Below are 20,342 nucleotides of genomic sequence, written 5' to 3' on the forward strand. Positions count from 1 at the left end.
GATTCTCCCCCCCCCCCCCCCCAAAAAAAGCGAGACTGCAGCCCCAAACTCACGCAGCACGTCGGTGACAGTCAGGAATCGAACCCTGGGGCCAAATTCTGATCTAAACGCTGCCAGTGTAAATCCAGAGTAACTCCACAGTGGCTACTCCAGCTCCACAGTGGTGTAATGGAAATTAGGTGTGCTGGCTCCCAGCACCAGGTCAGTTTCCTAGAAGATCATCCTTACCCTCCTTATACTAGGGTAGAGGGCAGCCCAATTTATAATGAAAGGGATTATTAGAAGAATCAGGCTGTTGCGAAGCACTGCAGTGTGCAGAATGTACTTCCCAATTATTGTACATCTCCTTTGATTACTGTGAAACTATTCTGAGAGAAAAAAAAATCACTAAAACAGTTCCCACTGCATATGTTTTAACAATAAAAATAATACATTAATTACATTTTTATTAATTTTTTTGAATCATTTACATAAATTTCATGAGCAAATGCAGGAACGTTGCACTTCAAGCTGTTACTAGAAGGTTTTCCTTCCTTTGTAAGGAAGTCCGCATGGTGCAGGTTTGCAGTGCAAGTCAGTGGCCTGCTTTGCCAAGCCCCACAGGTCCCCTTGACTTCAGCAGAAGTTACACTTCTCAGCACTTCTGCAAATGAGGCCCCAGAAATATTATATTCTTGGTTAATGCTGTTGTGACCCACTGTTATGTACAGATGTGGTTAGGAAATCTGCAATGTACATTAAAATGCAAATTCCAGAGAACACCCTTAAGGTAATTCTGATTTTTAACTTTCCCTGAATCAGGGGTTCAGAACCTTTTTCTTTCTGAGCTCCCCCCACCCCCCACATGCTATAAAAACTCCATGGCCCACCTGTGCCACAACAACTACTTTTCTGCATATAAAAACCAGGGCTGGCATTAGGGGGTAACAAGCAGGGCAACTGTGGGGGGAACAGGGGAACCCGCGACACTAAATTGCTCAGGCTTCTCCTTCAGCCCCAGGGGGCAGGGCTCAGGGCCCTGGGCTTCAGCCCCATGCAGCAGGACTTTGGCTTTCTACCTTGGGCTCCAGCAAGTCTAACACTGGCCCTGCTTGGCGGCCCACCTGAAACCTGCTTGTGTCCCCCCAGCGGGCCCCAGACCCCTGGTTGAGAACCACTGCCCTGAATAATTTCTAACCACTTGAAGCATGTGAAATCAGTGCCCTCTTGTGAAAATTTTGGCCTTGGACTATACAGGATATACAGGGCTTTATCTTGGTTCTGTAATATGGCTAGGCCCCTTCAGCAGAGAGAGAAACAAAATAGGGCATTATAGTATAGCAACGTCCCTGGGGCTTTTCAGATTTGGTTGTATAGACAGCTCCTAAGTGAAAAGTTGGGGGAGCTTTCCAGGGAAGGGAATGTGGAGGTGTGGAAAATAAAAGCATTGAGGAAAACACAGCATACCTGATTCTGCTGTCATTGAAGTCAGTGGGAGTTTTGCCATTGATTCAGGCTCTGAAGTTATAAATCTTGAACCTGTGGTCTTTCTGCAGGAAAATTTCAGTGCAAACTTCGTGTGTATGTGCAGTAGTTACAAGATTGGGCTTAATGTAAGGTGACTTTGAGACTTGCCAAAGCATGATGGTGCCACTGGTAATCCTTAAGAACAGGAGTTTCAATGACTTCAAAATTCCATGTCACTTTTTTTTTATTTTTATTTTTTTGTAAAGACACCAAAAGCAATTAGACATTGTATGGCTTGATTACTTGGATCACTTGTCAGCTGAACCAGGATTTGCCTTATAGGCGCAAACCTCAACAAATAGTCCAAAGAGATACAGTTCTATTGTCATTTAATTTAAAAATGTCCAGCCCAGTTTAATTTTTAGACAGATATAAGGGGTGGGTGGAAGGAATCATCCCCACAATGAGTGTTTGTGTGCCAAGTTTTAATCAGGAGTGATTTTTTTCAGTTGAGAAATAGACCTGTGAAAATTGGGGTTTATAATGAAAATGCTGATACACACTTTACTATAGTGGTGCGAACAAGGTCCCATAATACTTGGTAAATCCTGTTACTGAGAGATAAAGTCAGCTTCAATTATCTTCCAAGAAGGCATATTTTCCCATAATTCTTGATAGCTATGATTTAGTACTTGGAAGTAGTTAAAGAGTCTTCACTTGGGCCTGTGGTCCCTAAAGCTGCTATTACGAATATTGTGCGAAATAAAAAGCATACAAACCATGAATACTAAATTAAAAACCAAAATATCTTGCAAAGCCGTAGAAATCATAGAGGATGAAGGGAGATTGTCTTGGAGTCAGGCATGATTTACCTATTGGCAAGTTTGAACTTTTATTTTCACCCACAGAAAATGGGATTTTTTTTCACGTGATTATTTACAATGTGATTTCAAATAATCCTTTATACTCAGAGATGGCTATAGTTTCACCTGCCCCTCAGGAAAATGCCTGATGGAAAGGGACATGTTATTGAAAGATTGATTAGGCTTAACACTATGCCATCTGACAGTAGGTATCTCCAACAATAACTAGTCCAATATGAACAGGGGGAAGAAGTCTTGCATCACAGATAGCAAAGGAGCCTTAAGAAGCTAGATTGTGGTTCCTAACAGTGTAGTGCTAAAAGGATATGAATTTTTGTAGAACTACAGATGGCAAAGAAAACCTATTAGGTCACTCTGCCAATTCAACGGACTTTTCTTTCCATAGTAAAAGGCATATTTGAGTGCATGGAATACAACTTTGAGTTAAGGAACTAGAAGGAGGAGGTAGTGTCTGTGGTTAAGGCACAGAACTGGGAGTCAGTAGGGCAGAGTTATTTTTTTGGCTGTGGTGCAGATTTCCTGTAGTCAGGTTATGCTTTTCAAACCTGGGTGGCTCCCTAAATTAGGGATGTTTGTAGGTACCTAAAATTATGGTCTGCGTTTTCAGAGGTATTGAGCACCCTGACGTCAATGGGAGCTGGGAGAGTTCAGCAACTCTGAAAATCACAACAGTTTTTAGGTGTCTAAATATGGATTGAAATGTTTAAATGTGAGTACCCCAATTCGAAAGTTTTAGCCTAAATCACTTGCTCAGGGTTACATGAGAAGCACTGGGAAAAAAACCAGTAATCCTCTGGTTCCCAACTCTGTGCTTTAGCCAAACCACCACCATTGAGGTATGCCTCAGTTTCCCTGTCTGTAATCCTTATCTCCCTTATGGGCTCAATTCATTAATGGCTGCAAAGCGTGCCAAGATCCCTTTTGTTAAGTGCTATGAAAACACAAAAAATTGGTTGTGTTACTGACATGGAAATGCAAATAGAGAATTTAAATGTTGGTTTTCATATAACCTGAAGCTCAACTAAACTAACTTGGGCCTCGATTCAGCAGTCCAAGCCTATTCAGCAAAGTAATAAGCATGTGCTTAAAGTTAAGCACATGCTTAAATGCTTTGCTGAATTGAAACCTTAAAGAGGAATGCTCTATTTTGCCTCTGCAGCCTTAAATGACTTGACATATTTCATTGGGGCTTGGAGAACTGGGTCTTTTCTTCCAAAAAAGCTTTTGATGCAAACTGAATAGCAAAGACCCTATTTCAATGGCCCCTGCTTGCTTGCCCAAAAAGCTCTGTAAGCATGTGAGCTAAGCCTAGGTCATACTACTGTACTTGCAACTAACATATGCCTTCACACTTACAGTATGTAGCATAGTCATAAATAAGTCAATGTTAACAATACAACCTTACTCACATTTCATGGGAAACCATTGATGTACTTGGACTAATCTTGCAATTAACCATGCAACCCTCTGTGTTCTGTCTTCTAATATGCGTCCATGTTCCTGAACAAGAATAAGTGACATTCTGCATCATGTTTGATAAATAATTACTGCATTTCAGGATATAGACTTTCTCATTTAGACCTCTGCACAGCCAAAATTCCTCTTGAGGCTAGGATCAATTAGTTATCAAGTGAAGTCAATGGAGTCTGGGCCGGATCCTGCTCCCCCCAGACTTCGCTAAATGGGAGTTTTGCAATTGACTTAATTGAAAGCAGGAGCAGGCTGTAGGTGAGTAAGAAAGAGCAAGCACAGGAGATGAAAGGACATCTTTCTCTGTGGCTGGGAAAAGGTGGGGGCAAGAGTTTATACTGTTCCTGTGAATCATCTTTCTTGTTTTAAGGGGAGATTTTACAAGTTTTGTACAGCTTTGGCAGATATGAGCTCCAGTTTCAGATGCAGGCTTCTGCAAGTTCACACATTTTCTTAATCTTTCATCCAAGATAAATAATTAAATAAATAGATAGATCACTATTTGCAAGTTGACGCTGGTTTAAAAATGCAACATTTACTACCGAATTTAATTGTAAGAGCTACGTGTGGCCTTAAGAACAACCAACATTTTTCCGACGTGATGTAAGAATGAATAATTAAAGTAATTCTAGATTGGGGCTTGTAAAAATTAAAGGACATCAGATGAACTTTACTGATTTATTCTGAACTTTGTATTAATTTTACTAATCCTCCAGTAATGTGGTGGTTAGAGCATAGGTATTGCAGTCAGGAACTCTAGCTTCTCCTGGTTCTACCACAAACCTAGTGTGAACTTAGGCATGTCACTTAACCTCTCTGTGCCTCGGTTTTCCCATCTATGAAATGGGGTTGATTTTACCTCCCAGGGTTTTGTGAAGTTTCATGAGTGTTCGCAGTGTTTTGAGACCCTTGGATGAACTGAGCTGCATAAATTCATCTTCTGTTCTGGCTATGTTTTGATTATAAGATAATTTTACTCCATTTAAAGAACAGAAGTTCAGTATCTGCCTTCAGCACGTATACAGTTACATGTTTAAATCTTTGCTTTTAGGCCTTACTACAAACACTTCAGATTTCGTTAAGCATTTGAGCTACCCCATGCAATTATTATACTGAGTATAAGTTCATATAAAGTACCATGAAAAAACGACCCATAACAGAAATAATTAAACCTAGGAGTCAATTTATTTTCTTCAGAAAATAGGTCAAGGCAGTTTGGAAAAAAGAAAAAAACACAAAAACCCAACTGCTCCCTAAAGATTTGTTAACTAAATAGGGTGTCCATTAAAGAGACCAAATATTTCACAGCATTAGTCCCAGGATAAATGTTAAATCGATATTCACTAACGCAATAGGGTAATAGTTACCATGGTGAATAATTCTATATTTATTTTCAAGCAAGGCTTATTTCTAACAATTCCTGACTTTCTGGTGACTAACCTCTTAATCCACATTTCTTTTCTTTCCTTTTTGTTTTTAAACTGTTTGGTTCTAGGGATTCCAATCTGCTCCATGCCAGTTATAGCAAGTTCCATGGCATGGTAAAGCAGAACAGTGCTGTGCAGAGACACAGGTGCATGTCAGTTTCAACTGAGTTTTGCACTTGTAAAGCACCTTTCTTCTGAGAATCTCAGAATAGTTGACAAGATTTATTCACCCTACACCACATTCCCATGAGCAGAGTGGGGAAACAATCTTCATGTCCCACTCAACTCTTCCAGTGGTTCTCTACCTAATCTACATGTCCACCCACCTCAGCATTTATACTGTACTCATCAGCATAACTCATCCCTGGTGGCTGTTGAATCGTCCTCCTTTCCGCTCCTTTGGGTGGATGCACCTCTATTTCTTTCCCTTTATCGGGTGACTCCCCCTCAGCCATGTTCCTCCTTCCCTCCTGCCCCTGGTGGCTACTGCTCCATCTCTCACCTGGTTGTTCATGTTCCATCATTCCTGGTGACTTAATTCCAACTCTGTGTATGGTGGGATTAAAAGAAAAATCATTTGGAAAATAGTCATCATTAGGGTTCAGTGTAAACCCTCAATTTAGATGAAAGACACTTCACAGCTGCCTTGTAGCTCATGCTTTATTCTGTCTCTGCAAACTTACAGTATTTGCCTGGGTCACATATGGAAAGTTTTCTTCACAAACAGGAGGACTAGAAAGTCCACTTGTTTTTGTTTGTAAAGACTAATTGTACTGAAACCCCCTTAGAATGTTACTTCAGTCTGTTCCATCTGATTTTGGTCCCAGTACAACTCCCACTGAAATCAATGGAAAGACTCCAACGTAACTTATATTTCGCTGGAAGCATCGGTAAGAAATATGACATACCACTAGCAAAAAATAAACATCCTCAGAATTCATGATTTCCAAGTTGAAAACATTTTACTGCCTTGCTCTGAAAAGCAAGAATAGCAATGACAGTATGTAAAATAAAACAGCACTAGAGAAAGCGCTTTAAAATACAGAAGCATAAACTCCGGCTGATTTTTCTGGGTGGAAAGACAGTCTCTTTGGGCAGAGAAATGGTACTTTGGAAGGCAAACAAAGGTGACCCTTTGAAATTCTGAAATTGCAGCCAGCATATCAAAGTTAAGTCTTCTAGCTCTTCTGGTGAAGCAGTTCAGACATTCTGAAAGCAGAACTTTGTGTACAGCTTTCAGACCAGGTTTGCTTTGAGGGTGCTTTTTTGTGGCGCAGTCTTGATGCCCAATGTCTGTGCACATTTCATATGTTAAGCTGTCCAAATTTATATATATATATATATATTATATATAAATTATATGATTTATATATAAATCATATATATATATATGATATGATCTTATATTATTTGTATAAAAATCTTATAGTCAAAACCTAGCCAGAACAGAATGATGCATTTATATATCTATATCTACATGGACCACAATGGATATCTCTCCATGTCACATGACCCCTTGATGCTTGTAGAAAAGCAAGCTCAGAAATCCAGATTGTGCTGTTCTTGCTGACTAGACACGTTCACAAGTATATTTTTGTGTTTTTAAAGGAGTAGCAGAACTACCTTATTGGGGTGCAGGTAAATCTCCTTCTGTTGCCTCTGTTCTGCACTTTAGATGTAAAGGGGCAGATTCTCCACTGGGGTAAGTTATCAGTGCTCTGTGGAACTCCATTTTGGAGCTCTGACAATTTTCACCAGCTGAGGATCTGCCTCAAGAAGTCTATAGCTGTCTGCCTGGTGAGGGACAAAGCTACGAGTGGATTTTAGATGGAGGCGCTTACAAATGAAAGGCACACTCTCGTCTCTCTCAAGGAGACCCCAATACAAACTTTAAGAAAGGGCTTCTATATTAGGCTAAGTTGCATGGGGTCAGTCGAAATCTCCACTGCTGCAGCACCTCTACCCTGGGGGCAGATCTTCACTGCAGAGTTAGCCAGGCTCTTAGCCAGCTGTTGCCCTGAACCGCCGTCCTGTCCATACAAAAAACCCTCTGACCTAAATTCAGTTGTGGTTTCAACCTGAGGTAGCTGGGGTATGGGTTAGAGCAGGGGTGGACAAACCACATCCGTCCCGTGGGACTCTCCTGCCAGGCTCCTGGGTTGGATGGGGCAGGAGTCTCAAGGGGGCGAGAAGCAGGAGGGGTTGGATAGGGGCCAAGGCCGGGCCACGCCTGGCTGTTTGGGGAGGCACAGCCTCCGCTAACCAGCCCTCCATACAATTTTGGAAACCCGATGTGGCCCTCAGGCCAAAAAGTTTGCCCACCCCTGGGTTAGAACCCAGGTGCCTTTTTCACTGGGCTGATAAGCCACAGATTTTGCAGTGAGGATGAAAACTAAATCATCCAGTGCTGACAGTTCTGCAGTGCCTTCCCACAATTCCCCCCGGGTGCCCAGGAGGACAGACGGCTTCTCCTACAATTCACTCATAGAGCTTACTACAGCACAAAGAACCATGGGATATGTCCCCAGAAGTCCTAGCGACACACACAAGGGAGCCACACCACTGAGGACACAGTAATTGAGGCAGGGCTTTGCAATGGGGTGGCTGCTCACACCTGTGGACAAGCTAAATGGTATGCTCAGACCTGGTTGCCAATCACATGAGTTAACTCTGCAATGAAGACATATCCTAGGGGGGCGAATACTGTTTTAGCTACCTCAGTTACTGCCACCCACAAATGCTCTGTAGTTTTCTGGGAGACAGATGTGTATGTGCGTTCATCCCTTCTCTCAAATAAGGAGAATTACAGGGTACAAGTTTTGTGTAGAGCCCAGACCCAAGTTTGATGCTTGCCCTCTCTTTTAAATGACAAGTCCTTGCTTTGCACCCACAGGCAAAAAATAAACAAATTAGAGCAAATGCAGTTTATTTGTATTTCAGTTGCTAGAGGATGATCAAATATTTCAAGACTCTCCAAGAATGTCCCTCCAAAGGGAGTTAATGCTACCACTGAAAAGAACAGTGAGATTTGATGATTTGAATATGTATTGTGTGTTCTCCATCTATTTCAATATACATAATATTTTCACTCTATTCTTGAAAAAACAGCTTGATTTTGTGGCTGGGAATATTCAGTTTTTCTCTATCTATCTATATACCCGAGGAAATATACAAAATATTTAAAAATATAACCGTGTACTGTCATAACTATCTACTGCAGCTTAGAGAAGCTCTGATCAAAGCGCTCTGCCGCTTTAAATCTCTCCAGACCCCCAAGAGGTGGGTTTCAGACATGGTTTGATGTCACTCACAGACAGGAGTTTCTCTGTCTCCACATGTAAATGACACCACCACTCAGCCAATCAAAAGTTGAGTTCCTTCAAGTGGAAGTTTCCACTGGTTGCAAGGGAGCTAATCAGCAAAGAGAAGGAAGGACCCAGCTGTCCATGTGGGGTTTTAAATCCACGTGTTGGAAGGAGGGGGGAGGAGGTGTCTGCGCACACAGACACAATTCATTACCCTTGCAATCAGAGGCTGTTGTAAAAAGGGGCTGCTAACCTCAGTTTGACCCACTGCTATCACAAAGGAATAAACAGCTTCTTCTCCCTGAACTAGACGCATTAAAGAGACAGGCCCCCCACTTGTTCTGCCTCCTTGCAAAGGCTGCACCAATGTCTCTGTCTACAAAGCAATGGAAACACGTTCCTAGAAGCCATCATTGCTTCTTGCCACGGATGAAGTTTAATTTAGACAGATCCGTCGTCTTGTTTTTTTTTAAAAAGAAATTAATTCTTCCTGTTATTTGGTAGCTTCAGTATATTTAAAATATACATATCCATGTTCCAAGAGGGAAGGGAGAAGTAAACATGCTGTACTCACAAAGAAAGGAAAAATGCTATTTTCCAGATAAATTCATCACAACTAAAGCCTAGACAAAGGGTTTGTAATATGTCGGATTTCTGTGTGTGATTCTAATAGGGTCTGATCCTGAGTCATGAGTGATCAGAACCTGCTAGAACAAAGCCCATAATGTTTAATTATATGGTGTTGTTTTAATATTATCAATAAATAATAATAGGGTATAATACCAGAAGTAAGGAGCTTTTTGTCACCATATAGGCCGTGATCCTGCAAGACTTATGCCAGGGAGTAACTTTACAGATGTGAATAGAGCTGGTTTAATAGCACTATTCACCTGTTCAAGTTACTCACACATCTGTGTGCACACATCAGCTTCCCCAAGAAATCTACACACAAGCAAACAGCCTGATACAGAAGCACATCCAGGCTTATATTTTGCTATGCCACAAGGGACCCAATCTCGCAAGTGCTTCCCGTCAAGGGCAGTGCTTGTTCCTAGTTGTAACTACGCTCATTTTGAAGGATAAGGGCCCTTGTGGGTCATCAAACGCGAAATCTTAAATCAAATACAGCACTGTGTATATGTGACGTCTCAGCACCAGGTCCTGACATGGGCAAATTGGCAAATCTGTTGTCTTCAATGGTGTTGAGCTGATTTATACCTGCTGAGGATATGGCCCTTATTTTTGAAAAAAACAAAAGTTTCAGACATTCTCGGCACTGATTATTGACACTTCACACATACACAGCACTTCACAGAGATGACCAAAGAACAGCAGCTCTTAGTGACTACTGAATTGTTATTTACCATGTTATTAAACCGGAAATGCTTTTGGTAACACATCCTTGTGTATGCCACTAGTTTAAACACAGCTCACTCTTGGCACCTCTGTGTAACTGGGTGCAGAAGGTGTGTACTAACCCCTCCAATAAATTCAAAAGATCCCTTTTCACATTTGTCACGTGGGGCCTGATTCTGCTCCCAAAAAGTCAATGGCAAGGCTCCTTAGAGCAGGGGTTCTCAAACTGGGAGTCGGGACCTCTCAGGGGGGTCGCAAGCTGTCAGCCTCCACCTCAACCCCTGCTTTGCATCCAGCATTTATAATGGTATTAAATATATTTTAAAAGTGTTTTTAATTTATAAGGGGGGTTGCACTCAGAGGCTAGCTATGTGAAAGGGGTCACCAGTACAAAAGTTTGAGAACCACTGCTTTAGAGACTTCAATTGGCACAAGATTATACCCTGAACTCTGTTTTTCTTTAGTCTCCTATTATTTCATACCCTCCTCAATTCCACCTTCCTGATGCTTTTAACTGCAAGCATTAGGAATCTCATTCTATAAAAGATCTGATCTGGTTACTGCTCACTAGGGAAAAGTGCAGTGGAAGTGATCTGGTTGCAGCAGATAGAAATTACTAAAGAGCACAAGGAAAAGTCTTCTTGGGGATTGTGTGTGTGTGTCTCTGTGGGTGTTGCAGACTCCTGGACTGTGCTTGACTGGTCACAGCTTTTGGTGGCAATCAGCCAAGCACGTAGTTGAATAGACCTATTGCTTTAGAAAGGCCTATTGTTTGTGGATGAGCTGCTGAACTTGCACTCAATTTGCTCAACTTATATGTATATGTTACAGTCTAGAGGCTTTGTTGATTGCATAGCTGCACATTTGACATCGTCATCATTACCTAATAAACCTGTTAACTTGGAAGCTTCAACACAAAAGGGAGGGGGGAATTGGGAGTGGGAATCCCAAAATACAAACTCATCCATATAGATGTTCTCTGTAAATGTATTTACTCAGCAGCTGCTAAAATGATTTTAACTGAGTTATTAGTCTTACATGTTAAAACCCATCCATCTACTCTGTGCTCTGATATTTAAAATCATACATTTGGTAATTTATCTACAGTGTTTTTTGCTTAATTTAAAAGCATGATTCTGCAGTATTTAGTTACTATATAGCCCCACATTTTCTGCTCAGAGTGAATCACACATATTAAAATATTGTAGATTGTTTCAGCATAAGTGGTGTTGTGCTGTGCTGATCAGGAATTCTGTCAAAATGTTTTTTCGATAGAAAAGGCTGTTTCCATAAAATAGAACTTTTCCCACAGAAAATTTTGATTTTCCGGAAATGTTCTGATTTTCCATCAGGAGAATTGAAACAAAATATTGCATTTTGGTTCACGTTGACACTGATGTGTGTCCATTTGACCTGCCACATTGCCTCATGGGAGTTGTAGTTCAGGCACCTCATGCCACCATTCTCCTCATTGTGCCACGCTCCGTGGCTGGACTACATCTCCCAAAACTTATGTCATGAAAACATATGGTGTTATATGCCTATGACTAATTTATGGAGCCATGTCATCAGTTGGTGTAAATGAAGCGACACCAAGTTACACCAGCTGAGGTTCTGGCGTATAGTACCATGTGTGGTACATAATAAATAATAGTAATAAAATATATGTTAAAACACAAAAAGCCAGATTTCTATAGCTCTTTCTGAAGTCATTGGGAGTTTTGCTTGAGCTCTGCAGTGCTTGCACCAGTGGTATTTGCAGTCACATTTAAATAAACCATATGAATCAGGAATAACGGGTTGATAGAGGGTTTTTGTTTTCCATTTTAGATTCTTTTCTTAATGATTTTGGTCATTTGTCAACTGATTAATTTTAAGGCTTAACAGAACACACCAAAACGACTACTTCCCAGGGGCCACACATCAATCTGGTTTTTAAAATGAAAAGAGTTATAATATCAGTTAAGACCTAGAGGCTTTACTTTTGCAAATCTTTTATTGTAGATTTTATACAGCTAATACATTGCTAGTGTTTCCAAGGAAACTAATATGCCCTGTGTTCACTGAACTGAATCTCACTGTTAAAACAATTAGAAACTTAATCTTGGTTCAGGTTTTGGGGGGGGGTATCATCTTAACAGATTTTAATTAAAAATATGACTGTGATAATATTTTATACATATGTAGGCTGTGCTGTAAATTACCCAGGGTAAACTTCATTCCAACACATTATAATTGTGAATAAAATACATTTTCAACATTTCAGTAAAAACAAATTAAAAAGAAATCTTGATAATGGAATTATCCCCACTGTTTATCTCTGAAGACTCTTGGCCAGCTGATGGTAAGTAGTTTAAAACTCGGCACTGAAAAATATACGTCTGTGTATGGCTTAGACAGGGTTCTAAACCTCAGCTGAAACACTGTTTGCTAGACAGTTCTAGGGGGTATTAACAAGGATTAGTGTTAGCTATTCTCAGCCATAGAACAACGAAAGTCAGCTCTCCAATGAGGAACATGATGGTCCCACATAAGTACTAATCTATTACAAGGGTGATCTCATGCTTTGGTCCATTAAGTAGCCTAACAGTAGATAGTAAGGGTCAAATTTTCAAAGGATTGCGTCCTTTTTGGGGCCCCCAATTCATCAAAGGATTTTAGCATGTACTTAAGTCCTACTGAAGGCAACATACATGTTACTGCACAAAAATTGAAGACAATATAAAGAAAGATCAGGCCCCATGAAATTAAGTCAATGAGACTTAAGCAGGGACTTAAAGCTGAGTACATGCTTAAATGTTTTTCTGAATTGAGGAGCAATTTGTGCCTACAAAATTTGAGCCCACCATTGAATTGCTGGATCAAAGTTGGGTTCTAACACTTGATTATGTATAGTTAGAGGCACAAGTTCCACAGTTTGCACCCACACATTTTAACACTGCAAACTCTGTCTGCAGAAAGAAAAGCTGGGCTTCATCCCTTTTGAAACTTAAGCCCCAAGGGGGTGTCTGCACTAGAAATCCTGCTGGGTTTTGCAACAGGTGTTGAAAACAGGTTTTTCCAAGCCCTTCCCTGTGTGCTGGAACTGGGTGACTCACTGGTGTAGACGGGGTCAAACACATTTCTTTCTTCTGTCAGGTTTCTAGCATGTTGCGCTGCAGTACTTGTTGATCTTGACCGACTCTGTCCACATCCATGAGAGAATTGTTTTCAACAGTGGCTAAGAGATGCCAAGGAGGAACTTTCCTCAGTTCAGATCTAGGGTTCTATCTGAGCCCCTCTCTCTTTTAGTTTTGCCAGTTGTGGTTGGATGTATTCCTGGAGGCTTCATCACATGACATAATCTGTAATTAAAGATTGATCTCTAATTCCAGGAGACTCCAGGACAATCGGGAGGGTTGGCAACCCTACTCTCTTCATTTGTTTATGACTCATTGAGTGCCACCACTGTGCTTAAGCACTTTGAAAACAAATATGAAGGCACAGTGGCTGTGAAGGAGCTTAGAGTACAGATGCAGACACTCAGTTCAGACTCTTTGTGTCTGACATGTGCTAGTGTGAGCAGAAGAGATATAAGAATCCAGCAGTGGGTCCTTTTTACAAGGCTTCATTGCAAGAGTGTTGGTTTGAGGAAGGACCTGAAGGTCAAGGGGCTCATGGGCCATTCCTAGCTTGAGCAGTGGATGCCTTTGGCAAGACAACAAATAAAATCCAGTTGTTTTGTTTTAACAACAAGGAGTCCTTGTGGCACCTTAGAGACTAACAGATTTATTTGGACTTAAGCTTTCGTGTGCTATAACCCACTTCATCAGATGCATCGAGTGGAAAATACAGTAGGCAGGTATAAATACACAGCACATGAAAAGATGGGAGTTGCCTTACCCAAGTGGGGAGTCAGTGCTAACGGGGCTAATTAGGGTAGATGTGGCCCATTTCCAACAGTTGACAAGAAGGGGTGAATATCAACAGAGGGAAAATGATTGTTTTGTAGTGACTTTTCAGAGGGGTAGCCGTGTTAGCCTGTATCAGCAAAAACAATGAGGAGTCCCCCTCTGAAACTTGTTTTGTTTTATTACCCACATTTAGGGCTTGCAGATCTGCCTGATAGATCTTGACTCTGGTATTCTGCTCTCCCGTCTGTGTGACAACAGGAGAAGTGAGCATGAAGTGAGAGCAGAGAGTCAATGTTGAAATCTTTCAAGTGGATCTAAGAGCTGAATTTTCCATTCCGTTTCACTTTCTTGATTCTACAGAGGAGTCAAGAGGGAAGCACACTTGTGGCTACTTACTCTGTCATTATCTGAACATTTAGACCTGTGCAGGGTATCTCTTCTTCCATGGCGCCCGTACCTATGCGGGGGGGGAAGAGGACATAAGGAATTTGTACTCCCCCTCTTGCTCTGTGTAAAGCTGGCTAGAACACCAATGGGAAGCACAGTCTCTTCTACCACCCAGGACCCTGGGGGGCATTTGGTGCCTGAAACGATTTGGGGCCATGGCTCCTACATTCCCCACCACCTAATGTCTCTTTTACGGTTGTGCAGCAGGCAGGCTGGTTGCTCCCAGGAGAATTTCCAACTGGGATAGATTGAATTCAGCCTGGGGATGACTCTGGCTGGTGCATAACTTCACCTGACTCTACCCCAGTGTTTGCAAAAAAAAAAAAAAAAAAAAAAAGTGGCCACACAAACATCATATTTGTAATGTGATTAGGGTGACCAGATGTCCCGATTTTATAGCCCGATATTTGGGGCTTAGTCTTATATGGTCACCCTAAATGTGATATACACCCATCAATATACAGCCCTTCACATAACCCTGACATAAAATGTCTTATATCCAGAGGGACATAAAAATGTGAAACACATCAGCATTAGGAGAACTGATGCCTCTGGTTTTGGTGTTTTGTTTTCTTTTCTTTTCCAAAGGAATTTGCGACATTACTTTTAGCCATCTGCCCTGCCCGTGCTAGGAAATATTTGGAATACATTCCATTCCCCTAATGAACGTGCAGCAGCAGGGGTGCGGCAAATAAGAAAGAGAAAATCTTTCTAATGAACAACAAATTAATGTGGAAATCAGATCTACATAGTGTCAGCTTGTGTTTCCTATAGCTTTAGGGTGATTAATGTAGACAAAATCAATGATGTGCACTAGTCACAGGTCTAGCATGGCGCACATAAGCTTTACCATTACCCGAGCCATATTTGTTTAGAATACAATTCTAGATTCCTTTTCTCTGTAACTGAAAAAAAAATTCTTAAGTACGGTAGCTACAACTCTTGCTAATGTTCCTCAAAATGTGTTGAATTTATGTGATGCTGTCAAATGCATATTAGTATTCATGACACAAATCACTTTGCTTCAGACTGATATATTGGGCTGTATCGTGCTCTTTTGTTAAAAAAATAATGTGCTCAGACTGAAAATTTTAGTGGATCTTTATACAATAAAAAAGGGCTTAAGAACTTCCATTGAATCCTACCCTTCAAAAATTGTGGATTTGCATTTGCAGGTCTGGCTCTGAGTGAATTTTCATATCCAGTCCAGTCCAGTGTCAGGCAATGTACACACCATTATGAAGATGCCATTATCTGTTCTTGTTTTAAAAGCTCTGGCTACTGCAAGCCATTCACGTATAAGTGACTTTCCACTCAGGGAATTTTTTGTCAGAAGCTTGGCCTTATCAACTGGGAACTGCAGTCTCAGCCTCAGAAGAACAAGTTTTACAAAACACTATGCAGTTCCAGCAATGAGTGGGGAAAATGTGAGAAATGTAGCATACATGTGGATACACAACTCACCTTTATTAGCAAAATCTGTTCAGACGGTGTGATATTCCATCATGGAGCAATCTGCATGGAACTTGTTGGGAGAAGCACAGGTTGCAGGAGGGAAGAGTTTGGAGGAGGCACCAGGAAGTCAGTTGGTTTGCACATGGCTGAAATGCTAGCTGCAATTGCAACATCTCTGTAAACAGTTCTATTAATAGCCAGTTTCGTTTTAGAAACAGGTTGTCCTCTCATGTTATTATCCAGCACTTCGTTCATGGAACACTTCCCACTGCCATTTTTTATGCATTTATGCATTTCAACAATCTCTAACGAAATATATTACAAAACATCATCTCCAATCTCCATGACCCAGTGCAACTCACAGTCCTTCCTCTGAAAACAATTGGTAGCAGAGATGAGCTTTGCAGCATGCGTTGAAAAATTCAGAAACCTGGGCTCTGGTGGGCCAAAGAAGGAATTCAGTTCCTGAGCCAAGTGGAGAGGTGGTCACTGAAACAGGCAGGGCCTTAATCATATAATGCTTTATGAGATAAAGATAACAGTTTAAATTTCATTCAGATATCATCGGGTTGACAGTGCAGATCATAGAGCTCCAGTGTAATTTGCTCCCTGCAGGAAACGCTGCTAGTAGGGAGACTGGGCAACACATTGCTTCGCAAGACAGCCACCTCATTCTGCACTAACTGATGGTTCCAAATGGTCTTGAGTTATGGCAGCCGTGTAGCAACACACTATAATAATCCAATCTGGAGGTGACAAAAGCATGGATGACCCTCTAGGGATCTCTAGGATACAGGGATGCCTGGCCGTACCCACTTTTTTCCAGGCCAAGCTCACTGTACCACTAGCTGGAAGGGAACTGGTGTAGGAGCTATTCTGTTGGCTCTATGCCATTGAAGGATTCCTCTTCACAAAAGGAATCTTCGTGTGGTTTGGTAGCACTGGAGGATCTGGTTCAATGGGTGTGTGCTGCTCTTTTGTCATAAATACATCATTTTTTTTGAGCCTGGTATTGTAATTCTTACATGCACAGAACTCGCACTGAAATCCGTAGGAGTTCCCTTTGTGCAGATCGTGCATGATTGGGCCCCTGTATTTCATAAAACTTTCTGAATGCAGACTGAATTTCTTCCTCCTCTATTCATTGTGGTATTGCCTCACTGGAACAGGAGCGACAATCAGCTTGATAAATGGATTAAAAGGTCACTGGTTTCCCTGTTGCTCCTGGACGTTCACACTGGAGCACACTTGTAAAAAGATAACATTTATACAAAAAGCAATTTCTTGGCTGGTTGTTTTCTGTATTCCCCTCAGTATCACTGAAGATATTTATGCTTCCAAATCAATCCAGTTTCTCTTGCTTGATTCTGCACTGCAGTCACAGTGTTTATATCAGTCTGTTGCTGTGAAAATTAATGTGACAACACAAAATGCAGCATTGTGACTAAAGGTGTGTGACATACTCCTAGAGAAATGAAAAACGAATTGAAATTCATGGCACTATTCCCCCCCACCCACACACACACACACATACACACACCTCCATCCTATTCCAAATCTGATGGGACAATTTTCAAAAGGGTCTATATTTTCGAGGCAAAAAATGGGCACTATTTTTATTGGAAATTGCCAATTTTTTGAGTAGATATAGTCTCATTTGCAAATTAAAGTAACTCTAATTTCCACATTGGAAACACATGGAAATTCATGTTTTGAGAACTCTTGGAGAACAAAAATAGACTCTGTCTCTGTTTTTGCACTAGTGTGGATGTGATGCACTGGTGCATGATGGGGACTCAATTAGTGTGATTTATCCTAGTGATTACTGGGGTAAATTAGAGATTTGCCATAGTGTAACAGTTTTGATGTTGATACATTACAAGTTGCCCTCGTCTCAGCAAGTCCAAAGCCATGTTGTCAAAACTGCAAATAAAGGTCAAATTTAAAGGGTGGGGACAAAATGGTGCAAACATTACAAAATTTCACACAAAGTCCCATGAAATTGGTCATAACACACAGCACTAACTCTGGCTCCAGTGAAGGTTTCACCAGGAAACAATGGATTGAGAGGCTAAACATTCTTTATTTAAATATAGATGTTGCAAGAAAAACAGGAAAAAATTATAGCCAGAGTGAAAGCTAAGTGATGTGGGGCCAGATTTCCAAAGAGGTGGCTTGTCTTTTAGGGATGCCATTGGCCCTTGCCAGACATCCCTGCATTCTTGGACCTGCCATTGAATTGCGGATGCAAATCTAGTTGCATTTCTGCTGGCAGAAATCTGATTGAAGGTGCAAGTCAGTGGTGTTTAAGTACTCAGACTTGCTCCCAGAATTCCATTTGCAGATGACAGTTTTGCAGGTGCATTTTCCATCTGCAAAGGGAGAGCAGGCCTCAGCCCTTTTGGAAATTTACCCCCTTTCAGCATATGCCTGACAGGTTTCACATTTCCCCCGCAGTTGGATGGGGCAGATTCTTCAGCCTTTTACTGCCTTGAGTAATCCCATTGACTCCAACGGGGCTATTTGCAAAAGGAATGGTTGCAAGACCAAAGGTAAAAATTTCAAATTGGTATAAGGGATTGAGGCACTTAGGAGCCTTAGTCTCAGGCCAGGTCTACTCCAGGTCTACTTTGCCGGTATAGCCATACTGGTATACTAGCACTCCTAGTGTGGACAAAGCTTAGACCAGCAAAACTGCATGTTTGCCAGTACAGCTTATTTCATTCCCCCTGAGCTAAATGAGTTATGCACAAAAAGTGCGGTTTTGCTGGTATAGCTACACCTACCCCAGAAGCTTTTGCCAGCACAGCTGTGTCCATCAGGGATCTCACCTCTTCACACCCTGGACCAACATGGCTATAGACAGCAGAAGTCTGTAGTGTGGCCCCACTGACACTTCAGATTGCTTTTTCATGGCCAATTCTCTCACAGTCCTTCTGTAGGTTTGTGCCATGACATATCTTTTTACTCATACATTTTAACATGATTTACACCTATCCCTGCCACTAATTGACTTGCTTTTCTGAGTGATGGCTTTAACACACCATTTGTTTTGTACCGTGGTACTAGTACTTTTAGAAGTCAGTGCTTTCTACAGCAGAGGTAGCAGTATGGAAAAGAAAGAACCAACTTTCCAGATTCCAAATCCTCACAGGCATTGTATTCCTTAAGATAGGCAGCTAGAATATATTTTCTCATTACTGACAAAAAGATAGAGGTGTTCTTTTGTGAGCACGAGGCATCATATAATTTGTAGCAGGCATGAATTATTGCAGTGTCTCCATCCAAACAAGTGAACATCTGTATCCCATTTTCACTGGCACCACAAGATATCTGGCGTAGCCCCAAAACTGTATGTTTAGCTACAAGGGTTTAAAATATGCAGTAATTTGCTGTTGTGTTATCTTCTGGTATTCTCTGCTTTGGAAAAAATACTTTATTAGTGGAGTCCTCCCACTGTCTATTGGCTTTGCTCTAGCCCAGAATAAAATGAATCAAGATAGATGATTTCCAGACCATCATTTAGTTTCCCTCGGAGGAGATGTAGTTATGGGAGTCAGTTGGTGCAGGATTCCATGGAAGGTGGGGCATGTCATGCATCCCTTTCTCAAGAGGCTATGTTATGCACACAGACGGAAATGCAAATTCATTTGTGTGACAGGTTCCCCCCCAGGGGTGCCACCTGGAACTGGGGTACCACTGAGCTCCCCTGACCCACCAGCCTGGGCTCCCTTTTACACTGTACTGCTGGGACAAGCTGCCACGCCCTCTCCAAGCCTTCCCTTTGACCATCATATGTACAGGTAGGGACACACCCAGGTGCAGTTACATGCAGACGTTCTGACCAGCCCCTGCATGGGAAGAATACAGCTAGGGTACTTCCCAGCTACTCAGGCACATACCCCGTCTGGAGTGTATACCCAAATTATACCATCTTGCACTGAACAGGGATCTGTACAGCATAAGCTCATGAAATTTGCCCCCTCCCTCAATGTGGAGACAAATATGCAACAGCTTTCTGCCCTGAGTTATGACTCCCACACACTGGTTTTAGATAAAGCAAAAACAAGTTTATTAACTACAAAAGATAGATTTTAAGTGATTATAAGAGATAGCAAACAGATCAAAGCAGATTACCTAGCAAATAAACAAAAAGCGCAAACTAAGCTTAATATACTACATAGATTGGATATGAATAGCAAACTCTCACCCCAAGTGATGATACAAGCAGGCTTCAGATTCTTAAGGGGCAAGCTTCACTTGCTTACAGCTTGGAATCCCCAGGTGTTCCATTCACAGGCTAAAAATCCCTTTCGCCTGTGTCCAGCACTTCCCCCAGTTCAGTCTTTGTTTCTCAGCTGTTTCCACAAGTCATCTTGGACGGGGGAGTCAGTGAAGAATCACAATGATGTAACTCCCCTGCCTTATATAGCTTTTGCATATGGCGGGAACTCTTTGTTTCAAAACTTGGTTCCCACACCAGTCAGTGGAAAAATACTGACATCCCAAGATGGAGTCCAGCACCAGGTGACCTTGTCACATGTCCCTGTAGTGTCACAGCAGCCATTGCTCGGAGGCTGTCTGTAGGGTCCTCAGGAAGGCTCCCCAGGTGAGACATAAGCTTCTCATAAGGCCCATTGTTCTCTCTAATGGCTCATT

This window comes from Chrysemys picta, chromosome 13 (assembly GCF_011386835.1).
Source record: "Chrysemys picta bellii isolate R12L10 chromosome 13, ASM1138683v2, whole genome shotgun sequence".
Taxonomy (NCBI): domain Eukaryota; kingdom Metazoa; phylum Chordata; order Testudines; family Emydidae; genus Chrysemys; species Chrysemys picta.